A 5,591-nucleotide genomic window follows, 5' to 3' on the forward strand; every position below is an offset into this window, starting at 1 on the left:
CTGCACGGTTCTATCTACACATATATTCGTTACACATCCATCCAGCCTTTGTGACGTCAAGCAGAGAAACTCTCGATAGAATTCCCAGTCCTAATAAAATAACGATGCTAATGAACGCATAAAGTCGACCAGAAAGCAAACATACATTCGGCTTAAGATTCCTCAGCGACGAAGATTCCGTCGAACAACGAGGGGAGATCCACTTCGTCTGGCGAGAGAGAAACGGCTGTTTTTATTTTTCAAAAACGTGGCGCAAATCACCGAGACGTTGAAGTCAGGCTCGTTGATATACTTCTGCGGACTTTCCCGTTTCCACTATAGCAACTTCGCCTCCCGAAATCGTCTTAGAACAATCCGAACTCTTATCATATGTCCGTGCTCGAAACTTTTCCTTCGCGAGCACCGCGGTGAAATAAACGCCTGACGCACAAATAAACTTCATCCCCCGATGAAACTTTGGCGACGTTTCCAGCGGCGACGTTTCGTATTGCGAGCGTCCCAATTCGCGAATATCACCTCGAACCAGCCAACGCAACCGTCGAACCGCCCAGTGGAAAAACAATTCCCGCGTGAATAACTTTTCTGTCATCGCGTCGTCGAAAAAGTATGGACGCGAGGATTCTCAGACCGTTTTCGGTATCTTCGAGTCGCGAATGAAAATTAACGTCTGGAACGAGCCTGGTAACGTGCTACAGGGGACAGATTAAGAATTCTAAAGGCGCGACAGCATCTTCGCTTTAACGTGTGTTCATTTTCACAGGTTCTGGTTTAGTCAGCCAACCAGAAAATGCAGCTGGCTCACCGAAGGGATCGAACCATAGCCACGGGGATCGGATCGACGATCTCGAGGAATCTCATCTGGCGTGAATGATCGTGCAGAAGGGAATCGCGTTCACGTGCAGACCGGTGAATAAAGCACAGGGTTCCTTATTAACGACGTGGACTCACCGAGTGAGTCCGAATAATCTGTGGAAACGATCTTCATGACAACCTATAGATTGTATCTTCGGTGGTATATGTGCCAGCACCTACGTTGAACACTTAGAGTCCTAATTATACGAGGAGGCACAGAATCCGGGCTTAAAAGCTTTATATATAGAGCGGCTTGATATATCGCGGGAACGTTTAGTGGCAACCGCGTTTACAAACACTGGTCGAACCGACGCGTCGCCGAAGATAATCGCACCACATTTAGCTTCGCCAAGAATTATAGAAATCTTGAAGAATAGGTGGTGCATTTTCAGAAGGTAAATGCGAATTTGGGAATTATTTCAGCTGAAAATTATAGATTTTTAATGATTGTTTCGTGTCAATTTTTGTTAACAATATATAAATCATATTTGAAGGAACTTCAATATTCCGAACGTTTTAAAAAGTATAAAATGATATTCTTTGGTCGAATGAAGTTATTTTTCTTTCAGACATTTTTATCCGAATAATTCTAACGAGAAACATAAATGCACTAAGGAAATGCGTAAAGTATAATACTTTACCAAACTTAAAAAATTCACCGTTAAATAACGTTATCGTCGACAAAATACTTTCTTTTGTTTCTTGAAGCATCTTCTAATAGAACGCAATCACGTTTGAAAAAATGAAATTAAATTACATACATTTTCATGAAACACAAGTAGGTCCTTTAAGATACAATAATATTCTTAAGAAATCAAATATTCTATTATCGATTATATGTTCAAGTTAGATAGAATATATTACTTTAAATTTCAACAATGATACTAACAACAAATTGGATTATGCACTAAATGCATTTATTCTTTCAATACAACTAGCTACAAAAAGATACCCGAAGGAAAAATAATTTTAATCAATCGATAAAAATTATTTTCTTGTCTTTTGAAATAGCTATATAAATTAACGTTAATGGCACCCGTAATAGTAATAGAAAATTACAGCATCTTTTAACTAGAAAAAGATGCGAATACGAAAACTATGACAAATGTACGTACGTAGAGACATAACGAAGAAAATTAGAGAAGTCAGGATATTTAGAAAAGCCTGTAAATAATAAGCATGTAATAAATCTTGCAATTTGGCAGTAGCTAAAATATTAGTTGAATTATGATGCTGCATAGTTTCTTGTAAGCGCTTAATTTTAGAGATATATTTATTCTCATCACTCAGCCGTTCCAGCTAGTGGCATATGCTTCTATGCATCTTCGGTTTGGCATTCGTACAAAACTGCAGGGTAAGATATTAGTGGTTAGTTGTAAACCGAACGATCCATATATAACTTTGCAGTAACACGAACCTTATGCATGTAAAACATTAATTAACAGAGGATAGCGAATAATCATGAAGACTGCTATGAAAATGTATACCTATACATATGGAAAAGAAAAGGTAACTCTTTATTCTATATTTACCATTTCCATGATTTTATATTATATTTCAGATAGAAAGATTAAGCTGTGGAAATTCAGTAAAATTTTTATGCTTGTAAGTTATATTAAAGCTTTTAACAGCGTTACATCTTTTAAATTGTATTTAAAATTCGTAATTTAATTTCTACCCGCCTATTTTCCATTCTCTGTGAAATCACTTCATTCTAATATTAAAGTTAGTTATTTCCTCATAACTTTAAACAAGTTAGCCAACTCGCTGCCACATTTATTTACGTAGCCTACAACATGATTTTTATACCACTAACGATACTAAAATTTCAGGAATATTGTTTACCAGTAGCACGCAAAGTCTGATATTTTTATATGTGACCTACGTTATAAATTTAAAATTTATATACACGCAGACGAAAGAATATTAAAATTTAGTATTTTCTATACATATATGTGAAAGCAACATATTTATTGGACATTTGTTAGTATATCGGTAAGTGCTATCTATCGTATTTTAGATTACACGTACACTATATCTATTCATTGCTCTTGTCAAATATAACTTTGCTTTATAAAATTAAATTTCGTACCACCGTATAAATAAAACAGTTTGTCCTACTAATCTTGATTCCTTAAATATTCGCGATATTTTTTCCAACGTATAATCTTGGAGAATTTGAAAAATCTGTCAGGTATATGTCTTATAATGTAATCGTATTTGTGTCAGCCAGAGTCAACTATCAATTACGTAATATCAAGCAAGATCATCGCAATTTCACATAGCGTGTAATCCCACTCTCGTTCGTGATTCGTCCGACTATAGCAACAAGCGTTGGAACGTAGGAAAATTTCAAGCGACATTCTCTAAACCGGCTAATTGTGAAGTCGTCGGAACAGGTGCAATGCGATAACTCCCAGCGCAGAAGGATAATCGCAAGGGGACGCGATATCGTGAGGTTTGCTTGGTCGTTCAGACTCATACCGGGACCTGGGACTCCTATCGGACAGACGAGAGAGAAAGGGTATAACTGGATTCAAACTTGGATGAAACTTCCAGGAAAACTGCTCCTGCGGGACGCGTGAGTCGGGCTAATACACTCCAAGGATGTCACAAACGAAACTCGTGACAGGAGCAATCTCGAAAGGCGCCATTGTACTCGTTAATTCGGGCTAAACAAGCACAGTAAATTTCGGAAAAGATATCTCTCGACACGACGGAACACTCTTCCACCGACGGAGTTGTTGTATGAAATTTGTAGATCTTATCTCGTCCTGCCCCTCTCTGTCTCGACTGGGACGCTTTTCATTTCGGTTGATAGTGCAGCCAACGCACTAGCACGCATCTGTAATTTTTGTTTTACCAACGCCAACGTCGCATAGAATCTTTTTGTCCAACTGCTTTATATATCTGGCTGACTCTTGTATTCGTGAAATGGAGCGGCGCAAGATTGTCACTGAAAATTTACCCGGACGGGGTAAAATGCGGTACAAGAGTGCAAATTAGAAAGATCGGGCTTGATTTGATAGTAGCTTCTTCTTCGTAATTGGATAAATTTACATGGCTCGTAAGATTAATACAAAACGAGGTGAAACTGTTCAGATGTAGTTAGTCCGTAGTTTTTGATTCTAGAAACATCGCAGAATTTTTAATAATTAAATTGAAAGCTTCGATTATTTAATCATAATTATTTTGTAGTACTGAAGAGACGTTAAAATAATTAAGCGAGAATATCGTTATATTATGTTACTAAAATTGTATAAAAATTTCCAGAAATTTGATTGAAAAATAGGAAAGATCGTTGACACGTTGAAAGTACAAATTATAGAATTTATAAAAAAAAGAATTAGGAGTAAAAGATATTTTTTTTTAACAAAAAATATTATTAGAAGCATAAAAATTATTCAAATGCCAATCTACGATATCTTATCGTATATTGCACACATCTCTGACATCAAAAGGAACTACCTCTCTCCGAGCGGTCAGATCGTAAAGGTGAGAAGATAACGCTTAATCGTGGAGAATAAGGGGAAACGAATCACTCTTAGGAGGCAGCGGAATCAATAAACGAACTTCCCTTGAATAGCAACACCAGGATGTTTTTACCGGTCGCTTATCTATTAAACGTTCAAGAGGAAAGAAATGAAGTTCCCTGTATAAGGCGTGACAGGAACATAAGGCACAATAAAACTCGGCTAATTTATAACAGCCCCGAGAAAGGTTCTGGACGTTGGCCGAGGAACATGGCTGGCTCGCTTGTCTCCGTTACAATAAGAAAGCCGGCTTAGACGGATTCCTTCGCCTTTGATCGGCGTCATAAAGAGATACACCTGATCAAAGACAGAATTCCACTAGAGATCGCGCCACGAAGAATTAATTCGATTCTTTTGACGTTTCGATCGCGGTACACGCAGCGTACGTTCGACGAACTTCGATTACGTCGCTGAGAACATCGCCACGAACATCACGACATATGTACATTTATCCGGGACGTCGAACAGTTCAGGGAACATGCGGGGATAGTGAAGGAGGCAAGAGGAAACAAAAAAAAAAAAAAAGAGAAAAAAACATACTACCGAAGGTAGAATGCTATCTGATTTGTAATACCCGCGGGACCGGTATTTATCACACGTCCGAGTGCGCACGTACTTTCAAAGTGGTGAAAAACAGCCGCGATAGCGGACTCGTTGACGAAACAGGTAATTTGAAACGTGGACGCGCCGACACTGGTTTTAGTCATTGAAAAATTTTCTGGATCACCTATTTTCATCGTTACCAGTCCGCTCACTTCATTTTTCGAGCATTTGTTGTAGCAAGTAACGCATCTCTGAAATCCATCGGTTCTACGATGACTCAAAAGATACTTCCCCTGTCTTGGGACAATACACGAGTACGTTTGGTCGTTTCTCGAAGAGAGGGAAGGGCAGACACTCGAGAAAACGATACAACCGTGGATATCTCTTGGAGGAAAGTAAATTTGATGTGGCGTAACGGTTGGACCGGGATACCGAGGTCCTTGGAAACGACGATGCTCCAGTCGATGCGATTATCTGAAAAAGTATCTATTGCGTAATTGTTCGCAAAGTGGCAGCAGAAGAGGGGCAGTGACGGTGGCGGGAAACGCATCGTACGATGAGCATGTTATCCGATTCACGGTGGGTCAAAGAACATCTTGTTGGTCCAGACGCGGGGAGTCTGATCGAGAATACACTTAGTGCACTCGGTCAAAATAAGAAAGC

The 5,591-nt window shown here is 38.8% G+C and overlaps 1 long non-coding RNA gene across 1 annotated transcript; it reads left to right on the forward strand.

Annotated features, from left to right (window-relative positions):
• The first annotated feature begins 326 nt into the window (after nucleotides 1-326).
• On the forward strand, nucleotides 327-1,474 carry LOC117206906. The gene is made up of 3 exons (XR_004487449.1): nucleotides 327-681; nucleotides 761-1,247; nucleotides 1,422-1,474. It is a non-coding gene; the product is annotated as an uncharacterized LOC117206906 (long non-coding RNA).
• Nucleotides 1,475-5,591: the final 4,117 nt, after the last annotated feature.

This window comes from Bombus bifarius, unplaced genomic scaffold (assembly GCF_011952205.1).
Source record: "Bombus bifarius isolate JDL3187 unplaced genomic scaffold, Bbif_JDL3187 scf7180000008013, whole genome shotgun sequence".
Lineage (NCBI taxonomy): Eukaryota > Metazoa > Arthropoda > Insecta > Hymenoptera > Apidae > Bombus > Bombus bifarius.